We start from the raw sequence: 18,048 nt of genomic DNA, 5'->3' as shown, positions 1-18,048 counted from the left end.
GATGCGCTACAGCAGTTACCCTAAGATAATTATTTTGTGGGTAAATAAGTGATAAAAATGAGCTAGGCATTACTAGCAGGAATTGAACATGTGTAACTAACAGGCAAGTGTTAGCATGCCCCTTCATAGATACTTATTTAAATTATAATATCTTTTCTTAATTTCTCCTGCTCTCTCACTGCCATCTGTTAATTAATCTAAAGGGAAAATTGTAAGAAATGTCTTGAAAATTGCTTTCTCTATACTTGTCTTTATTGTAGAAAAAGAAAAAAAAAGCACATAAGTGAACTGATACTGAAGTAAAAATAATACTGCTGTTTTTGGTTTAGATTAATTATAACCAATAGTGTCTTTTAATAGAACAGATAAGAGGAACAAGTGTCATTTTAGATTTTAAAAGATATTATAGTCTGCAAGATATCTGTATGACTTGGAAGATCTTTCTCAAAGTTTTACTCCTGAAGTAATACTAGGATTATGTTGAAACTGAGAGGAGACAGCTACTGGAAAATCTTTTCCTCATTACCAGAGGGACTTAATGCCTCATTTGTTGGAGACTAAAATATCATAAGGGACAACCTGGGTAAGAGATAAGGAGGATGATTTATAATAATTATAATTAAATAATAAATAAAATAAAATAATACTGTTTCCATTCAGTTAAGAATAAACTTGGCCGGGGCCACGGCTCACTAGGCTAATCCTCTGCCTTGCGGTGCCGGCACACCGGGTTCTAGTCCCGGTCGGGGTGCTGGATTCTTTCCCGGTTGCCCCTCTTCCAGGCCAGCTCTCTGCTGTGGCCAGGGAGTGCAGTGGAGGATGGCCCAAGTACTTGGGCCCTGCACCCCATGGGAGACCAGGATAAGCACCTGGCTCCTGCCATCGGATCAGCGTGGTGTGCCAGCCGCAGCGTGCCAGCCGCAGTGGCCATTGGAGGGTGAACCAATGGCAAAGGAAGACCTTTCTCTCTGTCTCTCTCTCTCACTGTCCACTCTGCCTGTCAAATAATAATAATAATAATAATAAACTTGATTGAACATAATAGATAATTGAAGTCATAGGCTTATCTAAATCATTTTATTTTTCTGTGTAACAAGCTCCCCAAATTATATGATTTGGGACTAATATAGTAGTCTGAGAATGTAACATTGACATGATCCTGACAATGTGGCTTATAGTCTCCATAATCTTACCTCATGGCTACATAATAGCTGCTGTATGACTAGCATACTGTGTTTCAGGAAGGAATAAGGAAAATGATTTTGCAGCCAAAGGTTTTTCCTTTATAATGAGCATTCCAACAAAATTATCTCAATTATTTCATCTTATTTTTCAAGAGAATACATCACAATAGATATTTTTTCATATGAATTGTAAGTTATTAAGCAAGATATGCTAACAGATTTTACATGTCACGTTGATACACATGAAAAAATATAGCAAAATGTTCAAAGTTCACCCTGTTCTCTATTTAAAAATAAAATTAAAAAGGCAAATATGAATTGAAAATAATAATCAAATATTAATACATTTAAGATATAACATGGAAAATTAACATTAAAGCATAGGGCCAAAAATATGACTCTAAATGAAAAATAAGTGTATTTGAAAACAGACAATATGAAACAAAGCAGAAGATCAAAATAGATGTTAAAAATAAAGAAGATTACCTATAGTGTGCATGATTTTAGGTAAAAATCATTTTCCTATATACAGATGATGAATTTGGGAGATTTATAAGGAGTGTGGTGTGATGGTGTTGATAAGATGCTCTAACTTTAATGATTTAAATATTTTTATTTATTTTGTAAGATATCAACATAATGAAAAACAGTATTCCCGGGGCTGGTGCCGTGGCTCACTTGGTTAATCCTCCACCTGCGGCACAGGCATCCCATATGGGCACCAGCTTCTAGTCCCAGCTGCTCCTTTTCCAGTCCAGTTCTCTGCTGTGGCCTGGGAAGATAGTGGAGGATGGCCCAAGTGCTTGGGCCCCTGCACCCATGAGGGAGACCAGGAGGAAGCACCTGGTTCCTGGCTTCAGATCAGCGCAGTGCCAGCTGTAGCGGTCATTTGGAAGGTGAACCAACAGAAGGAAGACCTTTCTCTCTCTCTCTCTCTCTCTCTCACTCTCTCAAAAAAAAAAAAAACAGTATTCCTTGCTGTTCAATTATGTATGTCTTCACCCTTAAAGGCAGTGCATAACACTTCAATCTCCACTCTTTCAGAGATATTCCACACATCAAATAAATGAGTTTATACTTCATTGTTTCAGAACCAACAACAGAATAATAGTTACTTGTCTCCATTTTGTTACTGTATCCAATTGATATATATATATATATAGAGAGAGAGAATTATAATTCTATAAAGTGCTTTTGTACCTGTTTAAATGTCACATGATTTTACATTTTATATACCTTATTTATTGTTTGAAACACAGATTTCCTCTATTCATTTTTTACAGAAACAAAAAATATTTACTTTTAAAGAAGACATGATAATATAGTGCAAACAAGAGTCATGTATCATTGCTTAACAACTGTTTCAAAAACATTTAGAATGAAGTTTCAACAGGATTTTGCTCAAGAGAATTTACAAATTCTTTCTTAACTCTATAATGGTGTTTTCATAGCCTGAAGAATTGCTTTTATGTGGTATCTATAATGCTGTTCTTATTTTCAGTGGAGTAGAAAGTAGCAACAATAATTAGCTGTTCATCAATTTGCATTATAAACTTTATACTTAAAATTTAGTGAAAAATTCTGTGATGAAATTAACCCTGTTAGACAGTAGAAAAGAACCATCAGTGCTTCCATGGACAGTTCCATATGTTACTACTAATTAAAAGGCCACAAAGTAACAAGGCATGCAGAATTCTATAGAAAACATATTTAAATGAATCAGAGTTGCTAACTAAAGAACAAAGATTTGAAAAAATTACCAAATTCCAACATTAGGTGTTAGATTTCTGATTTCAATGTTATTAATATTGACCTAAAGAGACTCCTGTTAAAAAAGTCATTGCTTTTAAAATCCTATAAAAAGTAAAACTTTGTTGGAAGCAACTATGTTCACTTCCTGTTCAAACAATAAAAATAAACAGTAAGAAAACATTTCTCTTTTCAATTCATAGTGCCTGAAGTGTAAGAGGAAAATATATAATATAAATAAAATTCACTGCAATTACTCAAAGCCTGCATGTAGAACTCATATATTTACATTCACAGTGAAGTTTTTTCAGAGTTTTTCTTGGAGTTTCCAGCTTGCTCAGCTACACTGAGCTATAAGCAATCACATTTGCAAATGTGCAGAGACCTAAGCCGAAGATGCTGAAAAAGAGAAGTGTGTCTCTCTCTACCTACACACAAATATATAATTAAGCCACTGAACTTTAAAAAGACACCCTTAGAACAGTTTGGAGTACAATTTATGCTTAACTTTATCAATGGCCATGGTATAAAGGTAAACAAAAATAATTGCATTGTTTCTAATGGTCTGCAGCTGTATTTAGTTTTCTGTGTTACATGTAAACATTTTTAATTTAAAAAATTATTAAGTTCCATTTTCACTTTAGAATGATATTGTCAATAAAGGGTAAAACTTTGCCTTGAGACATTTCATCTGATTCTTTTGTCTCCATCAATTTAAAAGAGATCATTGTATGTGAACAAAAAGGCTGCAATAATGCAGTTGTACTCTATATAATTAACTGTGATCTTTGTGCAGATCTAAAGTCTCTTGAATGCATATGCTTGTAAAAGCATAGTTTTCCTTTGAATGGGGAAATTCTTTGTGTTCTCAGGGCTTCAGGACAACATCTGCCTCTGATGCCAAAAAGGGAGAGGAGGGACACACGAAGTTTATAAGCCTTGTATATCTTCATCCAACTGGACAGTTTGGAGCATAGCAAGCTCTATTTTGTCTGTTTCCAGGTCTTCACACACAGTCTCAATCATGCCATCTAGCACATATTTAGATTTGGTGTCCAGCATAATTAGGCTGCTTGTTGCTTTGTTCTCAGAATCTGATAAGAGGTTCTCTTTTAGGTTAGCTACTGATTGCAGAACCAAATGGTGTTCTCTGACAAAATTCTGGTGCACTGCTATGGAGGCATGGCCCATCTGGTCTTCAGAGGTAGGAACAATTTCCCCCAGGGCATGGACAACAGGTCCTGGCCAGTAATGAGGGAGCAGTTCTGAAGAGTTGCATAGTTAGCATTGCTGACCGCCACCCCTGCGGATTTGCCTGCCACAGGTGCAGGCATTGGCTGGTTATCAGTGATGTCAGGGTTGAGCTCAGTGGAAGTTAGCAGCGCAGGTGGAGTCAGGGAAAAACTGAGTTAGGGACACATTCACCAACAAAGAGGCCAGAGGGTGAAGGCCACTCCTTGAGGGATTTTTCAGATGACAGGTTTGTATTTCCTGAGCATTCTGATTGATGGCTATCAACTGAGAAAACACCAGGCTCCTTTCCAAGCCTTCCTGTTTCACAGATCCCAAAGTCTGGCCAGAAATACTAACAGTGTATACCACTGCACTTGGAGTGAGACAGCTTAAGAAAACCTTGCCTTGCTGCACTGGGGTGGACTCGCTGGTGAATGTGCTCTAGTCTGAAGTGCTTGAATTTATGGAACTGTTACTTGGTGAAGCTGCCACTGAGACAGGCAGCAACTGCAGTGGAGAGAATCCAATGCTCCAATTAAGAAACTGGCCCTTGGCTCTGGAATTGGGGATCTGGACAATGCCGTACTGGTTGATTTGCCCTGGGGTAGTGAAAGTCACCACAGAGCTTCCCTCCAGGGAAGCCACTGTTTGAATGCCTTCTCTTTTCATCTCAGCACTGGGGATGAACCCTGGGAATGACACTTGGACACTGGGGCTGTAGGAGGTGGTGGATGCCAAGTTGGCTGCAGAACACTGCAGCACATTGAATTCCTTCACATCCCAGGATGTGGGCCCCAGGATGTCCATCATGGAGATACCATTGTTCACAATGTTGGTTGACATTTTTGGTGGGCTAAGGACACTGTGTATTTCTCACATTTAATCCATTTAGGATGACTCCACTGGGTCCCTGAATGAAATAGTTACCATTAAGGAAAACAGGCAAAGTAATTGCAGGTACTAAGCTTCCATTCAACAAAACTCCAGAATAGCTTAAGGATATCTTTTTTTAAAGATTTATTTCTTTATTGCAAGTCAGAGTTACACAGAGAGAGGAGAGGCAGAGAGGTAGAGACAGGAATAGAGATAGAGACAGAGAGAGAGAGAGAGAGAGAGGTCTTCTATCCAATGGATGGTTCACTCCCCAATTGGCCAAAACAGCTGGAGCTGCACCAATCCAAAGCCAGGAGCTTCTTCTGGGTCTCCCACATGGGTGCAGGGGCCCAAGGACATGGGCCATCTTCTACTCCTTTCCCAGGTCATAGCAGAGAGCTGGATCAAAAGTGGAGCAGCCAGGTCTTGAACTGGTGCCCATATGGGATACCAGTGCTTCAGGCAAGGGCGTTAACCTGCTGAGCCCACAGCACCAGCCACTTAAGGATATCTCATTATTTCCAATTCGTGGGCTCCATGTGACTGGACAAGCTGAGGTTGGTGACACCATAAGAGGAACTCTGGAGAGGGTAAGGAGACAGATCCTCCTGTCCTTTGCTGGACTCACCTTCATTGCTGGAATTGCCATCTGACTCACTTTTGGACTGGCTCTCCAACGGGTTCCAGGCACGGTGCTGTTGGTTCTTGAATCAGTTGCTGACCTGGATGAGGGAGAGGATGGTGATCTTGGCCAGGTGCAGCTTCTTGGAGGGCGAGGGGTAGCGATTCTGCTTGTAGAGCTCCTTGAGCATGTTGTGCAACTTTTCCTTGAAACAATACACCATCTCCTCCCAGTCCAGATGGTGCAGGTCAGGGGCAATGTCCTGTGCAGCTGGTAGTTGTCTATGGCACACAGCCACAGGGTCCCTCGGCCTAGGCCACCTTCTTGGTGCACCTTCCCGGTGTAGCGTACCTTGTACCAGAGCTGCTGCAGCAGCAGGTGGTTGGCTGACTTGAAGCTGTGGCTCTCCAGGATGCTGTTTCTCATCCAGGCATCTGGGAAGATGCCCTAGTGGAAGGCCAGGAGCACCCGCCCCTTCAGCAGGCTCTCGTTGCCATGTAGCAGGTCGCTCTGGGGCAGTGGCCACAGGAACCTGGCCAGGTGGTCCAGGTTGCCCCCTGCTGCAGCGCCTCACATAGGGAACATGGTCTAGCGAGAAGGCGAGAGAGGTCTCCGCGCCCACAGCAGTGGCGAAGACAGCGGCGGCGTTTTGGTGTTGGCCCAGAAGTTCCAAGTGGAGTTGTACCTAATTGGGCACCGCTCTGCTCATCGCCACGTCGCTTCCGCCACCACTGCCCCTTCCACTCTGCTCACCTTGGTGGCAGCGGGAGCAACGTCCCCTGGCTCCAGAGGGAAAGGGGCTGGAGCCTAGGTTGGGGGGTGTGGGAGCCCCACCGCCACACCCCCCCCACCGCTTCTCAGTGTGCCTCCTGCCCTTCTGAGGCACTTTCAATCCCATTCTCCTGCTTGATGTCCGCCGCACTTGCAATTGTTAAGATGGCTGCTAGAGCAAAGCAGTGTAAAGGGATAGCTGCTTTCTGCCGTTCTCCCCTCATTTTATCTATTTTTCCTGGACTTGGAGGATGGGGTCTCTGCCTGGTCTCTTCCAAGGATGGTAGGGAACAAAATGCCATCATGGCAGTAGAGACTGTAGCAGCCATGTGTACAGAGGGAAACATGGGCCTAACATTAGCTGTGAGTAAAGTGGATGGGATGGGGCTAGTGCTGTGGTGTAGCAGGTGAAGATGCCACCTGCAGTGCCAGCATCCCATATGGGCACAGGTTGGATTCCATGCTTCTCCACTTGCGATCCAGCTCTCTGCTATGGCCTGGAAAAGCAGTGGAAGATGGCCCAAGTCTTTGGGCCCCTGTGCCCATGTGGGAGGCCTGGAAGAAGATCCTGGCTCCTGGCTTCAGATTGGCCCAGCTCCACTGGTTGAGGCCCTTTGAGGAGTGAACCAGTGGATGGAAGACCTCTCTGCCTCTGCCTTGATGTAACTCTGCCTTTCAAATAAATATATAAATGGTGAAAAAAAAAGAGGATGAGGCCTTTCTATGACAGATGTTGATGCTTCTATGTCTACTCCAAGTGTCCCATAGTGTCCTTCCCTCCAGGCCCCTGTTCCAGCTCTTGGTGTGGAGTGAGAGAGGGATCTGAAGGACTCAGAGACAGCAAAGCAGCAAAAGCAGGGCCTGAGGATGGAGGCTGTCGGACTGATGGGGTGGGTTGTACACTCAAATGTGAGGGAATGTCTGGTTGAGAGGGGTCCCCCAGGCTTGCCCTCAATCTTCCCTCAATACTCATCAGGGCCACCCCTCACCACTGAGCCTCTGAGTCTGAGGGGAGAAGGGGTTGCTGGCTGAGCCCACCTGGCTGGGTTTCTTAGAGGGTCTGTCAACTGACACTGGTTCCTTTCCAAAAATAAATAATTTACTGAAAAGCATCTTGCCAAACCATGGTGATAAAGGCCTGGTAGCTGAAATGGGGTTTCCAGCCAGCTGGGCCCATTAGCAGCCATTCCTCTCCTCTCACCCCACCCAGGTACAGCTGTCAGGCCCAACAGGCCTGGGACAGCAGATGTCAAATCAAGGTCACGTTGCAGAGGGCAGCATGGGGGTTGGTAATGATGGCTTTCCTGATGTGATCTTATATAAGATATGACAATGATATGTGGTGATCTCCAGGACATGAGCAGCAACAGCTGTCCATATAGCATAGAAAGTACCAAGTTCACAAAGCAGTTATGTTCCTGAAAGCATTCCCCTAGCCTTGGCAAACTGTGGTGCCTGGAGCAGGCACAACATCTGGTAGCATTGTGGCTGGGACTTGTCATGGCCATGCACAGCCACATGATCATTATGGAGCCAGTAAGAGCAACACCAAACCAGAAGGCCAGACCATGGACCGTCCCTGAATACAGCATGTGGAGTTTGAATTAGCTATATTCTGTGCAAATCTCTCTCTTTGGCATCTAAGATGTCCCTGCTGGCATCTGAAATCCTGTCACAGCCTTCCCCACCACCCGCCTTTGCCACATATGACATTCTGCCACCAACCCTGTCACTCCTGCCGCTATGTTACATCCCACAACTGCTTGGGTTGACCACATCCTATATCACAGAACCTGGGCTTGAGTCCAGGCTCTGTTTCCAATTCTGCTTTCTACCAATGCATACCCTGGGAGGCAGCAAGTATGTGGTCCCTGCACCCACATGGGAAAACTAAATTCAATTCTAGAACCATGGCTTCAGTCCATCTCACCCCAAGTGTTGTGAGCATTTAAGAAGTGGAACAGCAGATGGAATATTTATTCTCTCTCTCTTTCTCTCATAATTAATTTAAAATCTTTGGAAATGCAAAAGATATTAAGTTCATTAGGAATTTGACATACAAAAAGTAGCCATAGGACTTTGACATAGAAAAAAATAATGCTTTTATCTGTTTTTGTCCATATATGTATTCTCTTCTTCGTGTGACTGTTAATTTCTTATAAATTTATATATCTCACATTAACACATGATGTGCAATTTTGCTACATTCCCTTTCCATTTTATTTTTTAAAATTTTATTAGTTTATTTATTTACTTGAAGGATAGTGTGACACAGGAGAGATGGAGAGAGAGTGAAATCATCCTTTTTTTGTCAATTTACATAATTATGGGGCAGATTTTCTGTATGTGGAATCATGGCATCAAGGCATAAAAGAACATACACTTTGCTAAACATCCTCATATCCACATCCACAGAAGCTGTAACAATTTGCATTCCACACAGCAATCAGGGAGGGAACTTCCTCCCCATAAAAACATTTTCCAAGTTTGGGGACTTTTGCTAGTGTGAAAGGTCACAAAATTTCTTTATTTATTTGGAAGGCAGAGTTACAGAGATGCAGAGAAAGAGAGAGAGAGAGAGAGAGAGAGAGAGAGAGAGAGAATCTTCCATCTTTTGGTTCATTCCCCAAATGGTCTCAGTGGCCAGAACTGGGACGATCTGAAGCCAGGAGCCAGGAGATTCTTCTGGGTCTCCCAATAGGGGGCAGGGGCCCAAGGACTTGGACTATCTTCCACTGATTTCCCAGGCCTTAGCAGAGAGCTGGATTGGAAATAAAGCAGCCAGGTCACAAACCAGTGCCTGTATGTGATGCCAGCACTGCAGGTAGTGGCTTTACCTACTACACCACAGCGATGGCCCTTCTATTTTTCTCCTTGTATCTTTCTGTATCTCTCTCTCTCTGCCTTTCAAATCAAATGAATATAAATACATAATTCAAATTTTGGTGAATTTATTTCCCAAGTAAATGGCTTCCATAAAATGCTCATGTATTATATCACAGTGAGACTACATTTTGGGAATGCATCATTAGGCAAGTTTGTCACTGACGGACATCACAAAATATAACCACACAAGCTAGGATGTACACCATTACTAGTCAATATAATCTGATGTGATGACTATGGTTCTATGGGGTCCATCAATCACTGAACTTTTTTATTAAGTAAATGACAGAATGTCATGCTTTTTGAAGAATTAAATATTAAAAGTTTATTTTAGAACAATTTTCCATTGTGATGTGTGTGCTTATTTGATATCTAAGAAATACTGTTCAATTATAGTCAGCATGGTTTTCTTCTATAATTTGTTTTTGAAATTTTGTTGTGTTTGTTTTTGCCAGGAACTCTATAGTTTTCTAAATGTGTATATGCGTGTTTCCATGCAGGGATCAAGGTAAATTTCATTCCACAGAGACCATTTATAGAAAAGTCTAACTTTTAACCCTTTGATTACATGAGGTTCATTAGTTGAATATCGTCAACTGAAATGTTCAGGTTTGTTTCTTGACTCTTAATTATATATTTGAAAAAGCAGAGTTCCAGAGATAGAAGAACACACACACACACACACACACACACAGAGAGAGAGAGAGAGAGAGAGAGAGAGAGAGAATGAGATCTTCCACATGCTGATTCACTCCCCAAATAACCACAACAGCCAGGGCTGAACCAGGCTAAAGCCAGGGGTCAGGAGCTTCTTCTGGGTCTCCCATATGGATGCGGAGGCCCAAGCACTTGGGTCACATTCCACTGCTTTCCTAAGCACATTAGCAGTGAGCTGGATGGAAGTGAAGCAGCCAGAACATGAACCAGCACCTTTATGGGATGTCAGCATCACAGGCAGTAGCTTTATGCTCTATGCCGAAATGCCATACCCCCTTTTTAACTCTTGGTATCAGGTAGTTGAAAATCACAATATTTGATCTTTCTTAAAATAAGCTTGACTATTTTATGTCCTTTCCATTTTAAAGTACATTTTTCAACTAGGTGATTTTTCACAAGGGCACACACACAAACACACACACACAAATTCATCTAGCTCTCCCACATGAGTGGCAGGACCCCAAGCTTTCAGTGTATAATCTCTGCCCCCTAGACAGATAAGTAGAGAGCTATATCAGATGTGGAGGTGGGATTTGATCCCAAGTAGTCTAATATGGGAAATTAGCACCCCAAATGGCAACTTAACCCACTGCATGACAATGACCACCCCAACACTGAGTTTTATAGCCAATGCACATATTCCAACTTTCCACTTCACTTGAATCTTCTTTACATACAACCAGTAATATTTTGTTTTTCACAATATGGGGTATTACATAACATGTTATTTTTTCCCAAGTATTTTATATTTTAATGCTTTTTTAAAAGATTTATTTATTTATTTGAAAGAGTTACACAAAGAGAGAAGGAAAGGCAGAGAGAGAAAGAGCGAGAAAGAGGTCTTCCATCTGTTGGTTCATTCCCCAATTGGCTGCAACAGCTGGAGCTGCGCTGATCCAAAGCCAGGAGCCAGGAGCTTCTTCTGGGTCTCCCACATTGGTGCAGGGGCCCAAGGAGTTGGGCCATCTTTTACTGCCTTCCCAGGCCATAGCTTTTGTAAATAGTTTTATTTCATTGAATTTGTTCCTATAACAAATTTCGTTGAATTTTGCATGCTCACCTTCCTTCCTGAGGTTTTTGCTAATACATTAAATTTATTTGATATTTTCCAAATATTCTTATTGTGATCCTAAAATCTTTTGAGAAAAAAATAACATTTAAATTCTGATATTAATGTGTCCTTATTTTTTAATTTTAATTTTTTCTATTGTAAGCTGTTTTACATTTTATTTATATCCTGTTGTGTTCTCTATGAATTTGGTTGTGCTTAATATGGTGTTACTTTCCAGTTTTTAAAATTATATATTTTTAAATTTTAACTGTGATAAAAAGTATATTTTTTTTTTGACAGGCAGAGTGGACAGTGAGAGAGAGAGACAGAGAGAAAGGTCTTCCTTTGCCGTTGGTTCACCCTCCAATGGCCGCCGCGGCTGGCGCACCGCGCTGATCCAATGGCAGGAGCCAGGTGTTTCTCCTGGTCTCCCATGGAGTGCAGGGCCCAAGCACTTGGGCCATCCTCCACTGCACTCCCTGGCCACAGCAGAGAGCTGGCCTGGAAGAGGGGCAACCGGGACAGAATCTGGCGCCCCGACCGGGACTAGAACCCAGTGTGCCGGCGCTGCAAGACAGAGAATTAGCCTAGTGAGCTGCAGCACCAGCCTAAAAAGTATAATTTTTATGAATCAAACTAAAATTATATTTCTATTTATGGGATACCATGTGCTATTTTGAGACATGCATACATTGCATAACATTCAAATCAGGGAAAACAAATCTAAGTCTTCAAACATATCATTTCTTTTCTTTCTTTTTTAAAGGTGTATTTATTTATTTGAAAGGCATATTTACAGACAGACAGAAGCAAAGAGGCAGAGCTTTTGCTTATTGTGTGGGTTGAGGAGACTGACATAGGCCCTAGTATCTGAGGAGTGTACCATGGTGACAGGACTGGTTCCATGATGTCACAGTTGTCCAGTGCCCCCTCTATGTTCTCCTGCAGTTAGAGGAGACTGGTTTGTTGATGAATTACCGATTTGGGGCTTAATTTTGTTATAGGAAGTTCATTCAGCACAGGAGGATAATTTCAGGACCTCTGTGATTAGGACCCTCTTTCTTCATTTCCTGCAGAGTTGGGGACAGTCAATCCAAGGTGGGTGGCCCTGATTTTTCTTGGTTGCTGTGGAAGGTATTATTTGCTGTACCCTCAGTGGTGCACATTGTATGCTGAGTATGAATACAGTGGTTTCTGACTCTATGGGGTGGGTTCAAATTTCCCTTTTATATGGGCCTGTGGAGGTACATGAGTCCCTAGGGAGGCATTACAGTCAGCACTGATCTCAGTGCTGTGGGTGCACCAGACTCACAGGCTTCGTGAACTATAATGGAATGGGGATGACCCTTCACAGTGGAAAATTGTAGCCATTGGAGGATACTCAGAATCCCAATCTGTGTGAGGAGTGGTCTTCTCATGTGTCAAGGAAGTTGGACAAGGACTCTGATACTCCCTCTGTCTCTGTCCTTTGCAGAAGTCACTTTTCTGGGAACTAGATTCCAGGTGCCATACACCTGTCTGTGGATCTGAATCTTCCTTTGATGAAATGTACAAGAGCTCTGTGAGGAATAGTTACCTGCAGTTATCCAGTACTGTTTTATGCACATATTTCTGTCTTGCAGCTTTTAGCAGATGTGGGCCCTGAAGGTATGGTAGGCAAAGGGGTGAGCAGACATCATAGCCAAGAATGAGCAATTACAGAACTGTATACTGCCTGAAGGAGGGAGAACTGAACATTGTACTGTGCCCATGATCACAGGGCTCTGGGATCCCTCAGGACAGACAGGCCACCCTGCTTCCCCAAGACTCCAAGTGCCTCTGGTCATTCACCTGATTCCCCCTATTGGTTGCAGCACTGCAAAGGAGGGAAGCAGGTGGAGCCTAGGGAGGAGAAGGATATGAGCATCTGCCTAGTCATAGACAGGTTAGGGGTCCTGCAGTGAGCAACTCCCATCCAAGTTGCATCTAATCAAAGTTGTGAGACTATGTGTAGAAACACCTGCCTTGAGATAAGACAGGTCTCCACAAGGTTGGAACCCTCCTTCTGGCTGCCATCACAGTGCTCATCCTGGTGTACATCAGATTAGATCTGACTGACCCAGTGAGTGACCCATGATGACTTGCAGGGCTGGAGCCAGATGTGAGGTATTTGTGGTTTATGCAGTGCTGAGGCCTCTTCTGCAAGTGGGGGTGGTCATTCTGAGGGTCTCACCTGTGTCTGAAATAGCCTGCTCTTTTCAGCACCATTATAGAGGGTGTGTCACAGGGTTAATGGCATCTATTTCTTAATCATGGCCAGTGGTCAGAAGGGGTCCAGTGGGTTCCTGAGTCTCAGGGGTCAGGTTAAGTCTCTTAAGGAAGGGCCCAAAGGGAGTCACCATCTTGGGAAAAATATGATCCAGAGAACAAGAATTTCAGAGCAGGCCTTGAAACTGTGCTTAAGAAACAAACATGGATGGCGGAATAGTGAGGGCGCGCACCGATAGTCCGGGAAAATTTAGTTTAATAAAAGGGGAGTTACGGTAACCTCAGAAAAAAGAACCAGGAAAATATTGCAGAGGAAACCCTTCTGGATTGAGTGGTCGTGAATCAGAGGACCTACTGGAAGAACAAGGTCGCCCCCCACGCGGAAGCCGAGCCGCGGGACCGAGCTGCGCAAGCTGCAGGCTCTGCGTGCCAGTGCTCGAAGGGGAGTGCGTGCCACACAGACAACAGTGGGGAGACTTGGGACGTCCAGGGCTCCGAGTCCACACATCGGCGCTGGAAGGGGAGCGGACCTGCGTGGAGAGCATGGGAGCCCACAGTTCGGGACACCAGCGGCAGACTCAACACACCAGCGCTGGAACGCGAGGTGAGCCGAACCTCAATAGCCCGAGACACCGGCAGGCAAGCGGGGAGAGGAGACTAGAGGGAACGACCCCCGGGGGTGGGGGAGAGAGGAAAAAAAAAAAGGTGACTGGTACGGACACGGGTTTCTCTCTCTCCACTCACCTCTCAAGGGCGAGCAAGACAAAGAGCAGGCGCCATCTTGGACATACGTCATAAGCAGAGCGACCTCAGGTCTGCACCGGCCCTGCGCCTAGCAGAAAAACCTGACTCTGGGCGGGGCAAATTAACAGGAGATTAGGACCTAGTAAATTTGTGGTGCTACTGAACTGAGACTGTGAAAAAAGAGATGGTGGGGGAGAGAACTCACGGAATTCACGTGAGCACTCTCCAGAGACGCTACAATTCCGTAACTTTGGCAACCCAGTGGGAGACTGAAGGAGAATTTGAGCCCACTATGAGGGCCGAACAGATTCCCTGTGTGGTCCTTGGGAAAGAGCTTCTGATCTCTGGCTCCTCTGGGTATATCATTTGCCTGCTAACTACCTCCAACTTCGTTCAGTTGTGCAGAATAACTTCCCTTTTGAATCAAAAAAAAAAAAAAAGAAAGAGAGAAAGAGAGAGAGGTTTACCACGCCTAACCTGGGAGTGTCACCTTTGGCACACCAAACAGAGCTCTCAGGCCACACCCATCTCAAGCCCTAAGGCTCCATCAAAAACAGATAGTCCACTTAATCTAGAGTCATAGTATAACAAGAAAAAGCACCAAAGTGAAGAAACCAAATATCTCCAATATGCCAAATAACAAACGCAAAAACCAAGGTAATAAAAACAAGGAAGTCACCATGAAGCCCTCAAATGAAAAAGACACCCCAATTCAAGATTATGAGGATGATGATATAGAAGAAATGCAAGAAGCAGATCTCAAAAATTGATAAGAACATTAAGAAGTTCTCAAAAACAAATTCTTGAACTACAGAAATCCTTAATGGACAAGATAGAAAATCTCTCTCGTGAAAATGAAATATTAAGGAGGAATCAAAATGAAACGAAACAACTAGTACAACAGGAAACTGGGATAGTGACTGAAGTGAAGAATTCAATAGATCAAATGAAAAACACAATAGAGAGCCTTAAAAACAGAATGGGTGAAGCAGAAGAGAGAATATCAGACTTAGAAGACAGAGCACAGGAAAGGATACAGTCAGACCAAAGAAAAGAAGAGGAAATTAGGAATCTAAAACATATTGTCAGGAATTTTCAGGATAATATTAAAAAACACAACATTCGGGTTCTAGGAGTTCCTGAAGGCATGGAGAGGGAGAAAGGATTAGAAGGCCTTTTTAGTGAGATATTAGCAGAAAATCTCCCAGGTTTGGAGAAGGACAGAGAAATCCTAGTACAGGAAGCCCACAGAACCCCTAATAAACACGACCAAAAGAGATCCTCACCACGACACGTTGTAATTAAACTCTCCACAGTGAAACATAAAGAAAATATCCTAAAATGGGCAAGAGAGAAACGTCAGATTACTCTCAGAGGATCTCCAATCAGACTCACAGCTGACTTCTCATCAGAAACTCTACAAGCTAGGAGGGAATGGCGAGATATAGCCCAGGTACTAAGAGAGAAAAACTGCCAGCCCAGAATATTATATCCTGCAAAGCTATCATTTGTGAATGAAGGTGAAATAAAGACTTTTCATAGCAAACAGAAATTGAAAGAATTTGTTGCCACTTGTCCAGCCCTGCAAAAGATGCATAAAGATGTGTTACACACAGAAACAAAGAAACACGGTCATCAATATGAAAGAAGGTAAAGGAAGGAAACCAAGGAAGGAAACCTCACAGCAAAAGATCACAGGAAATTCAAAGCATATATTAGAACTTATCTTTGGCAAATGGCAGGGCAAAGTTACCACTTACCATTAGTCACATTGAACGTGAATGGCCTGAACTGTCCAGTTAAAAGACATCGATTGGCTGATTGGGTTAAGGAACAAAACCCATCTATTTGCTGCTTACAAGAAACACATCTTTCCAACAAAGATCCATACAGACTGAAAGTGAAAGGCTGGAAAAAGATATACCATGCCAACAGAAATGAAAAAAGAGCAGGCGTAGCCATCTTAATTACAGACAACATAAACTTTACCACAAATCCGTTAAGAGAGACAAAGGGGGACACTACATAATGATTAAGGGATCAATTCAACATGAAGATATAACAATTATCAATGTATATGCACCTAACTACAGGGCACCGGTTTATCTAAAAGATTTGTTAACGGACTTAAAGGGAGACTTAGACCCCAATACAATAGTACTGGGGGACTTCAATACTCCATCTCAGAAATAGACAGATCAATAGGACAGAAGATCAACAAGGATACAGTAGATTTAAACAACACTATAGCCCAAATGGATCTAACAGATATATACAGAACTTTCAAACCTACAGCTAAAGACTTTACATTCTTCTCAGCAGTACATGGAACCTTCTCTAGGATTGACCACATACTAGGCCATAAAGCAAGTCTCAGCAAATTCAAAAGAATTAGAATCATACCATGCAGCTTCTCAGACCATAAAGGAATGAAGTTGGAAATTAGCAACTCAGGAATCCCTAGAGCATACGCAAACACATGGAGATTGAACAACATGCTCCTGAATGAACAATGGGTCATAGAAGAAATCAAAAGAGAAATCAAAAACTTTCTGGAAGTAAATGAGTATAACAGCACAACATACCAAAACTTATGGGACGCAGCAAAAGCAGTGTTAAGAGGAAAGTTTATAGCAATAGGTGCCTACATCAAGAAATTGGAAAGGCACCAAATAGATGAGCTTTCAATTCACCTCAAGGATCTAGAAAACCTACAGAAAACCAGACCCAAATATAGTAGGAGAAGAGAAATAATTAAAATCAGAGAAGAAATCAACAGGATTGAATCCAAAAACACATTACAAAAAATCAGCCAAACGAGGAGCTGGTTTTTTGAAAAAATAAACAAAATTGACACCCCATTGGCCCAACTAACTAAAAAAAGAAGAGAAAAGACCCAAATCAATAAAATCAGAGATGAAAAAGGAAATGTAAAAACAGACACCACAGAAATAAAAAGAATCATCAGAAATTACTACAAGGACTTGTATGCCAGCAAACAGGGAAACCTATCAGAAATGGATAGATTCCTGGACACATGCAACCTACCTAAATTGAACCAGGAAGACATCGAAAACCTAAACAGACCCATAACAGAGACAGAAATTGAAACAGTAATAAAGGCCCTCCCAACAAAGAAAAGCCCAGGACCAGATGGATTCACTGCTGAATTCTACCAGACATTTAAAGAAGAACTAACTCCAATTCTTCTCAAACTATTCAGAACAATCGAAGAAGAGGGAATCCTCCCAAATTCTTTCTATGAAGCCAGCATCACCTGAATTCCTAAGCCGGAAAAAGATGCAGCACTGAAAGAGAATTACAGACCAATATCCCTGATGAACATGGATGCAAAAATCCTCAATAAAATTCTCGCCAATAGAATGCAACAACACATCAGAAAGATCATCAACCCAGACCAAGTGGGATTTATCCCTGGTATGCAGGGATGGTTTAATGTGCGCAAGACAATCAGTGTGATACACCACATTAACAGACTGCAGAAGAAAAACCATATGATTATCTCAATAGACGCCGAGAAAGCATTCGATAAAATACAACACCCGTTCATGATGAAAACTCTAAGCAAACTGGGTTTGGAAGGAACATTCCTCAATACAATCAAAGCAATCTATGAAAAACCCACAGCCAACATCCTATTGAATGGGGAAAAGTTGGAAGCATTTCCACTGAGATCTGGTACCAGACAGGGATGTCCACTCTCACCACTGCTATTCAATATAGTTCTGGAGGTTCTAGCCAGAGCTATTAGGCAAGAAAAAGAAATTAAAGGGATACAAATTGGGAAGGAAGAACTCAAACTATCCCTCTTTGCAGACGACATGATTCTTTATTTAGGGGACCCAAAGAACTCTACTAAGAGACTATTGGAACTCATAGAAGATTTAGGCAAAGTAGCAGGGTATAAAATCAATGCACAAAAATCAACAGCCTTTGTATACACAGACAAT

At 42.5% G+C, this 18,048-nt stretch overlaps 1 long non-coding RNA gene and 1 pseudogene across 3 annotated transcripts in view; both read right to left on the bottom strand.

The window, feature by feature from the left end:
* The window catches only part of LOC103346506 (uncharacterized), a 58,077-nt gene that overhangs the window by 27,437 nt on the left and 12,592 nt on the right, over window positions 1-18,048 (bottom strand). The window lies entirely within an intron of this gene.
* On the bottom strand, window positions 983-17,748 carry LOC138846923 (homeobox protein SIX4-like; annotated as a pseudogene).

The sequence above is a fragment of the Oryctolagus cuniculus genome, chromosome 19 (assembly GCF_964237555.1).
Source record: "Oryctolagus cuniculus chromosome 19, mOryCun1.1, whole genome shotgun sequence".
Lineage (NCBI taxonomy): Eukaryota > Metazoa > Chordata > Mammalia > Lagomorpha > Leporidae > Oryctolagus > Oryctolagus cuniculus.
This window is presented reverse-complemented; position numbering and strand designations above follow the sequence as displayed.